At 28.4% G+C, this 10,070-nt stretch overlaps 1 pseudogene; it reads right to left on the reverse strand.

Annotated features, from left to right (window-relative positions):
• Positions 1 to 1,173: 1,173 nt before the first annotated feature.
• On the reverse strand, positions 1,174 to 9,262 carry LOC119676981 (annotated as a pseudogene).
• Between the last annotated feature and the right edge of the window lie 808 nt (positions 9,263 to 10,070).

Genomic DNA, 10,070 nt, shown 5'->3' on the forward strand with positions numbered 1-10,070 from the left:
TAAAAGGGCGGTAGGGTATTTAATGTAGAAAGTATAACAAAATTCAGCAACTTTGAGAACTTTTTTAGTTCTATAGTAATAAAAAGTTAATATTTAAATTAATAATTAATTATATTCATATTTACAAATGCAAGTATATAAACATCGCAACAATAGTAAACGCAATAACAACAGCAGTACTAAAAAAAGGGGAAAAAACTATATGAAGACAATGAATATGAGATTTAAGGAGATAAACAGAAAACATAAGATAGATAAATGAGATAGTTTAGGTAAAAAATTGCCCATAAAACTCTTTGAATTTTAAGAAATTAAAAAACATATTTTTTTTAAATTATTAATAAATTGTGTCTATTTCACAGTATATTACCCCATTTTAAAATCTTTTAAATATTTGTGTTATCTTTTAAAATGAGATGAAGGCAGTTCATTGAACATTTAAAATTTTAATTATTTTGTGCTGCATTTTTTGTTAAATGAAGAAAATACACAAAAGCCGGAAAGTTGTTTGCTTTCAGTTCGAAACTATGGTGACTACATAACATCAAAAGAAATTACTCTATAGTTTAAGCTTACTTTCTAAGAAAAACCAATTCCCAAAAAAAAAACAAACCATACTCAATCGTTTAAAATATGTTTAAAACCTGTCTTTTTATGCTCACATTTCAAGTTTTATTTTTTATTAGACATAATAAATGTCAGAGGCTTCACAAAGGGGGGCTTGAAGTTACACAAACGAGCCCTGCAGTCATATTTGTATATTAAAGTAACTATAGAAATTTGGCCCCACCAATTAATTTCGGCACCATGAAATCACTATGAGTACTTACTTAACCACTGTATTAAGTATAAAATATTTAAATGACATCACTAACATAAAATTTAGTAAAATTGAAGAACTTGTTCATAAACTCTGGTAATAACCTTAAAAAGCATTATATATTTGAAACTGTTTTATTACCCATATTAATTCATACTATTTGGTTTCCATCATTTAAGTCTCTTTTCACATGATAAGCTAGATTTGCTTACTGCATAATGACCTCTCCGAAAGTAGTAAGACCCCACGGCGGTTAACATCAACAATATATTATTAACCATCTGAATAGTATAGTATAGTTTTTATACTCTTTAAAATAAAAATGAGTCATATTTATAGTTTAAAAGGTTTGTTTTTATTATTCATTAAAAAATAAGTATTTTAAAATGCTTTGAACAGTTATGGGTTTTAAGGCACAATTGTAAAATTCTTGGATTTAAACATGCCAATCAGCATTTCCGCACCCTTAGCATTTGCTTCTTGGTAGTAGGGTAACTTCTCCATACGTTTGATCCAAGCACTCACTTTAGGATATTCACTCTCCTTGATTTCAAGTATACCAACTGCTGAAGAAATTGTTGAAATAAGACTGAAATCAGCAATTGTTAACTGGTCACCAGCGACATATGGATGATTTTGTAGGAATGTTTCCAAAAGTTTATAAACATTGATGACATTATCGATTTTGCTTTGAGGAATTTTGGTTTCGTTGAGGAAAAGCAAAGGATATGTGATATTACGCAAGGCGCCTACGAAAACGACGCTGGATTCAAAATGTAAACGTTGGTCGAACAACAGCGCGTTAAAAAGTCTTTTGATATAATTTATCAATCTTGCCATATTACGTATAAATACGCTATAATTGCGTGAGATCCCAAATGAAGTGTCATCATCTTCTAGGTGGGCACTGTGTGTTGTGGATTTTTGGCTAAATATTCTTTGGAAAGATGTTCACCTTGCAATAAATTAACTTGTTTATATTCGAAAGGTAAATCTAATGCTTTGAGTGTCAGTAGACAAGCACGTACTGGTGGACTGGCATCGATACCGTATAACACAAGTTTACCCATTTTAAGCGGTCTACTGTCCGTTATGTTTAACCGAGAATGTACAACTTCAAACTGAGTAAAATTTTCTCTCAACTTTTCATTTAAACGAACAAGTAGAGAGCTTTTTATACTTTCTCAACCAGATGCGTGTATAGGAGCGAATGTATGTCAATATGTTGTAGATAGCAAACACTGATGATCTAAAAGCTTTAGTATTTTTGGTAAGAAGTAAAAAACAAAACACTACAAAACATCTTGATTATTAAATAGGTTCCAAAAAAATTTGTTCATATCAATAAACATGTATGATATGGTATAGAAATAATGAGCGGAATAATCCAATGAATGTAAAAATATACAAATTTTTTCAATAGATATGATAAGTATAAAAATTTGTTTAAATGATAATTTCTCACAAATAACAAATAATAAAATTTTGAAACTACTAATCGGTGTGGTTTTAGATAATATTGCCATTCGTTGGTTCTTATTAAAAAATTGTGTTTAATTTAAAATTGGCTTACATTTATACTTGCGAATGTAAGTATATGGATTATATACGAAAAACCTATTCTACACCTTGTGTCAGAAATTCATCAACGGATAGAATAACATTTAAAATCTTTGTGACCTCTCTTTTAAATGACCTAACGAAGCTGCTGCCTTTGAGAATTGAGAGTGTCGCGCCCTTTAAAGGAATTAAGTTCAGACAGTCCGTGTTTCAGACTTCCTGCATTAAATTGGTACTTTAGGCCTGATGTTTGGCCAGTGAACAGGTTCATTCGTGACAACTGTCTTTATATGCGTTCAAGTGAGCTTTGGTCTACAAGGCTGTCACTTTAACCTAATCTAACCTAGATACTTATATACTTATACATTACAACAATAATAAAAACAATAGCAAAAGTAGTGTAAATATACTACTTTTATAGAAATTTAATATTAAACATGTTTAATATTAAATGTTAGCTTTTTTGAACATTACATATCGTTCATAATGGTGGAGAAGCTGGTACATAAAGGCACATTGACATACATTTATTAAACAAAGTCATATATGAAATGTAGTGTGTTACAAAATATAGGATATAATATATACGTCTATATTTCTTAGGAAATAATATTGGAAATCTCTATTTTGTAATTGCTAGCGTCGTTCGCAGTGTTTACTTGTGTATTAAAATCATTTCGAAAGATAATCTGATTTTGATCATTCTGAAAAATATACAAGATCCAAAAAGCAGCAATTATCTTCCGCAAGTCCTAAGAGATGACTTTACTTTAAAACTAACAAACTGAGCACTATTTTTTATAGGGACTAAAACGTCTCCTTAAATGCACTACAAACATTTTATCAAACTTCATACACCATTTCTATATTTAAAAATATTTTTTTTAAATGTTTGCCTTGGATTCGTCTGTATTATATTCACATTATAAACTGATAAAATAGTAATAACTAACACACATGTGTACATATATTTTGATTATAATTATTTTTTTTGGAAATATAAACCTCAAAGGCCGTTGACACAATTTTTCTTATAATATAGATTGATTGTCTTGATTAGAATAATGCGATAAAATAGTTTTACAAAATACATTATGTTGTCATGTCACCTATATATAGTAGAAGTTCAATCTCGATATGTAAAAATTCTATTCGTGAATGCCATATATGGTAAATGTATACAAAAGGTATTTGCATTTCGGTATCTTGTTGTTATTTTTTATAGATTATTAAAATATTCAACTAATATTAATGTGCTTTAAATTGCATCTGAAATAGAGAATACTACGGTCATCCCAAATACTACTAACATTGTTTAATATAATCTTATCAAACTTTTCTATAAAGTAGACAAGATACTAACAGAGTACCGATTTGTAATACAATAAACTTCAATTGAATAGAAAATATTAAGAGCTGCAAATAAAGGCTGAAATGTCACCCTCGATGAGTTCTTTAAAGGGAATAAAGAGGAGTCTGCGGCCGAGAAGGATTAAAATTTAACTGTCAACCGCCATCTCCTTCGGTTTTTTTAAACAGAAATACTTCACCGTAGTTACTTTTTCAATCTAGTGGACGAACTTATTCTATAATCAGCATTCAGTTCACAAAATTAATTAGCTGATCAGAATTAATTTTTTGCGAACTTATTGCCATCGATTGCAGGACGATCAGGCACACAGCACAGCATTACCCAATAAAGCAGTACTTTAATTGATATTTGAATAATTGTATAGATACAGCTATGAATGATTTCCAACCCTTTGGTAAGTTTTACTCGAGCATAGACCGCAATGAAGCGATTGTCTTTCATGTCTCTCATGCATTGTTGGTTGAAACGTCTGTTTTGTGACGGTACAAAATCTTCTAGGAGCGTATGCTTTCTCTCTCTCTCACTCTAATTTTGTATGGGCAGATTCCGAATGCCTATAAAAACCGTTTTGCGGTTGAAATTCAGGTAAACTTTGTTACATCTGTCCAAAAACTTCAAAGGGAAGTGATCGTTCACTAAAGTATCACAAAAGGCTGTGATTGATTTAACATATTGTATCAATTTAAATGCTAATGGTTTTATATATAATAATCTCTATGATTTTGTTTACTTATGAATTGTTTAATTCGAAAATATTTATAATGAAAGAAGTTAATATCTAGCAATTGGTCGTCTTCGTCTAAACGCAAAAGGTTTTTTAATCTATCGATCTTATATTTCTTTAACCATCAGTGAAAGAAAATTATTTTTTAAAAATGCATGGTTTCACTTGAAACTTAATTTTGACTATTCGTTGCATCTTTATTTTCGATATATTAAATTAAGTAGTCATTTATTTTCCACTGTCGTGCGAATTTTGGTTAATTTGAGCCCTAACTGTCAGAAAGGGTAAAGGCCGTACAGAAACATTTTTACCTGGTAGCTACCGTAGTACATTGCAGTAATGTTAGTCCAGCTTAATGATGCTATAGTTTGAATACATTTATAAAGTAAAATAAAAAAAGCTTTTTAGAACTATATACATTACACATATGTCAAGACAAAGTTCGCCAGGTTCGGTTTGTACTGACAACACCCTACACAAAAACAATGAAATAATTCCGATAAATAAATTTGTGAGCAAAGCTTTTTTGTTTTTAAACAAAAGTATATCTGTATCTGTAGATACTCATATCTCTAGGCTTAAAAAAAAACTTGCAATGATGACTCGGCAGAAATGTTTATTATTATAATTTCGATAAAACAAAGCGGAGGCAGTGTGTTCATTTTATGTATAATAGAAGCTTAACAACATTATTCAATAAGAAAAAAATTCATTTTAATGACAATAACCAAATAAATGTGTAGTGCAAATTTAGGCAATTAAGATAAATATTTGTTTAAGGGGGCAGAGAATAAATTCCATTAAATTCATCTAATTTTAACTCGATAGTTTCTATTCATATATATATACATTGGTTTATAGAATTGTGTATTATTAAATATTAAATAGAATTTTCCTTCAGGTAATTAAGTTCCTAGTAAGACAACAGTAGCATAAAATATAAAAAAGTGTTGTTAATGGTCAAACTATGTATGATTAATTGTCCTACTCTAGATACAGATACTAATGTACATTTATTTGTTTAACCTATAATTCAACTAACATTTTTAATGGAAGAATGTAATTTAACCAGAGCACCCTTTTCGAAATAACACATTTAGGTCGTAGATTTATAAATGCTGTTAAAATACATTGATTGCGTTTCTTCGATAAGCTTATTCCAATGTACTCGTATCTTGCATTTAATATTTGAAAACAGTTGATATATATATATAAAATAAAGTCAAATTTAACGTCAATTATTTTATATCGATTTTATGAAAAAATTTTTTTATGAAGTCATTGAATCCATTAGAATTCATATTGTTGGTAGCGATGTAGAAGCTTAAAGTGGTAAGTCAGGAACTTCTGACCAAGAAAGACTGCACAAGGTAGGCTAACCTGAAAAAAGAACAAAATGATAGAGGTTTACATATTCTAAATTATTTTTAAAAAGGTTTTTTGAACAGTAGTGAACTACAACAACAAATATTTATTTTATATTATTTTAATTAATTGAATTTTTGACTGACCATACAGGTGTTTCGAGTATTGTCAAATACCAATCATCAGTGGTCTTGAAAATAATTCTTGTATTTAATTATTTGTTAATAATATTGTTTGAGACTGTAAGTACCAGGAATCCAACTCGAGTCCTGCCAAATTTGAAGCTCAGAGTCAGCGCACTTTAACCAACTAAGTCAAAGCCTTTTTGGAATTTGTTTTAAATATATTTATCTGTTTGTAACAAATTTACATGTTATTACATCAAAATATTCTTGTATCATCCCATCTTTGTTTGTTTCTACAATAATAATAGTTTCTACTGAATAATTAATTCAGTGCTGGTAAAAAATCTAGTGAGATGATCAAAAAAGTGTTTTAAGCTACTCCAATATTTCACCACTATAATCTAATTGTAACCATATAATAAAATAGAAATGTTTTTTAAATCAAAAATTGGAAAGATGTTATTTAAGATATATATAAACTTGTCATTTCGATATTAGATACTTATGAACCCATTATCATTTAATATAAGCGCCATATTTGTTCATAAGAAATCTTATTTTCAATATATTTTTATAATTAATTTATTTCAAAACAAAAATTTAGTTCAATTGTGATTTTTACAAAATAAGATTTATTTTTTTCAGAAAGTGTTAAATATTTAGTATCTAAACTTTTAGTTTTATTAACAAATTAACATGTTTTTATGAATTTAAAAATAATAACACTCAGTCTCTATATTCGCAGAATAGAATAGTGCGAGATCCAAAGCTGATAAATAGTGACTGATCACCATACGAAAATATCGCTTTCTATTATGAAATGTTATTGGAGTTAGTGTAAGAAAATGTTAAGTGAATATTTAGAAAAAGTAATCGGTTATTAGATTTAAATTTTATCAACTTTTTAATTATTTTCTATCGATATTTCAACTATCGATATTTTTTCTATGTATCGATATGTAACCATTGTATTTGCAATAATGAATAAAATTATTTTTTAAAATTTTTTATTATTTATAATCAATAATAAATAAATATATAAAAATATTATTTTTAGAGTTTAATAAAATTTTGAGCACCTTTCCTTAGCAATCCTAATAAATAATTTGAAGCTCTTTAACTTGTTGTTCATATATTAGCTACAGACTTTTTATTTGAGATATTTATTGTTGTGACTTTATTTTAAAATGGGTTATTTAACGTCTATATAGTAAAATATACAAAAAAAATATATCTTTTATTATAAACATCGTCACCTGTCTTAATATACTGTATATAAAATTTGATTATTTAATTTGCTTTAGTTTATGTATTAATAAATAAAAGTGAGCTTATACAAAAATAAGTAATAATTTCTTTTCATTTCATCGAGATCAGAATTTTATAACTTTAAATATTCTTCCATAAACACTTTCTTAAAAGGTACACCCAGAGTAGTATCTTTGTCTAATATGCAGTTTCAGAATTTAAATGTACTTTACTTTCTATTAAAGCTTCTTATAGAGATTTAAAAAATACTATTGATGAAGAAAACAGTGATATTGAATGTTCTTCTATATTCTATAAACACTTTCTTAGAAGGTTCACTCAGAGTAGTATCTTTATCTGATATGCAGTTTCAGAACTCAAATGTACTTTCTGTTAAAGCTTCTTATAGGGATTCACTATAAGTACTACTGATGAAGAAATCTTGTACTGAAATTCAAAATATGTTATTTTTTTAGATAAGAAACCCATGCTATACAAAAAGCACTTGCGATATATATATACCAATTTTGCCATGTAGTGTCCTAAAATTTGCACATTAATGTCTCTTATCAAAGAAATATTTTATATGCAAATAATAACTATATATCGTTCTTTCTTTTATCCCTCCATTAGCAACTTTATACTTTACCTAATAGGTATATAATATACCTGGCTAACTTACGACTGTAGATATATTAATTAAAAATAAGAAAAGTGGTTGTAATGCAAAAACATTATTTCTCATACATAAGCATATGCGGAAAATAGATAGAGTCGAATCTAAGATTTACTCATAAATATGTATTGCAGATAGGTGAGGTTGGAGAGATGGACTTTTGAACTAAGGTTCACTTAAGCTCAAATAATGGCCGGTTATGATAATACAAATAGGTTACGTCAAACTAAAATAAAAATAATTTTTAAATAAAGAAGTCTATCTATTTCTTGAATAGGTGAGGTAATAACAAAGAAACCTTGCTATTAAAGATCGATATCATTAGATTAGATGAAATTAAAATATATAATTTTATTACCCGTGAAATACACACTGTGAAATGCAACAACTCAGCATTTTCTTCTTATCATTTTTTTTCTTATAATTATAACTATATGTTTTATACTGATTTATATAAAATAAACAAATAATTCAGATTGAATCTATCTTATCATTGTGATTTCTTATATATGCAAACAACTTAAAACACCTTATAGAGTTCATTTAATTAAATTTGTTTGTTAGTTTTTATTTACTAGCACATTATCGCATTTAATTATTAGTTTTACTTCAACATTATTTTATCTTATCATTATGTTAAATATACTTTAAATAAAAATTTTTAAAAATCAATTTAAATCAGCTAATTTAGCCTGTATTCTCTCGACAATCGCTTGTATGCCAACAGCGCTAACTTCTTCATAATATGGCAACTCTTTCATACGCTCGAACCATGCAGCCAGTTTTGGAGTTTTACTTACGTCCACTGGTGATATCGGTGCCAGTGATGATACCGACGATACAATACTGAAATCAGCGATTGTCAATTTATTTCCGGCAAAATATTCGTGATCACCGAAAAATTTTTCCAGTGTTTCGTATGCCTCATTAATAGCTTTTATACGTTCAGCCACTACCTCCTTAGTGGGCGGCCGTGGAATACAACAGCAACTAGCTGTCGAATACATGCAGTGAAAAGAACACCATTTTCAAAATGTAAGCGTTGATCCACTACGGCACGTTCATAGAAATCTTTCGGATACAAAGAATCATCTTTAGCGTATTTTCGTACTAAATATGCGATAATGGCGTGCGAGTCCCATATACATTTTCCATCATCCTCAAGAAGTGGCATAGTGTGTTGTGGATTTTTCTGCAAATATTCTGGTTGCAAGTGCTCACCAGCAGCTACGTTGATTTCCTTGAATTCATAGTCTAGTTCTAGAGCCTTTAGTGTGAGGAGTACGGCACGCACCGGTGGACTCATATAGACACCATAAAGTATTAATTTCGAGCTCATTTTACTTGTAATAAAATTTAATTTTCACTTGCAGCGAACTAACTTATTTCTAAAATAAATTATATGGTAATTGTTTATTTTATACTCAGTCGTAAGCTTTTTGTGAAACCATTTTTATTGGAGCTTTAATTATTATTCTCTTGTGAAAATTGTTTAATAATAGAATTTTTCGTGTACAAATATTCGCTGTCATGGCACGAGATGTGGAGTACGATAGACCAAAATATATGTAGTTACTTACGCACGTAGTTACTGGTCGTTCCCCACTAACAGTTTTCGCAGTGTCTGATTTTCTCCACACAGTAGAGCTTTACGATTTTTATCTACCAAATATATGCGGGAAGCTACATTTATTTGACTATTAGTCTTTAATTAGTATTTCTACAAAATATTAAACAATTTCTTATGGTATTACTCATTCTGACACCTTTTTATGTTTACTTATAACAAATTTATTGACGGGCTATAAAATTTATCAATATATATAATCTCAACTGTCATGTGAATAACTCGATAATTATATACAGATTAAAGATGTGTAAACAGTGACAATTGATTTTGTGAATTGTCAGATATCGAGAGAAATTTTCAATTTAAAACACTTATGTATAATTGTTATTAGATTAATTAATATCTATAAAAAGCAGCTGGGTTGTACAACTTTGAGTCCTATATTTTGTAGATTTTTATTACACGAAAACTCTACCATTTTCTATTCGAAATTGATATCTTGCCATATTACATAAAATTCTTTATTAAACGACAACTCTACCTAAATCTAATACTATTAAATATCAACTTAAAATGCAACGACATTTATAACTATTTGGATGTAATACTA

Source organism: Teleopsis dalmanni, chromosome 2 (assembly GCF_002237135.1).
Source record: "Teleopsis dalmanni isolate 2A chromosome 2, ASM223713v2, whole genome shotgun sequence".
Lineage (NCBI taxonomy): Eukaryota > Metazoa > Arthropoda > Insecta > Diptera > Diopsidae > Teleopsis > Teleopsis dalmanni.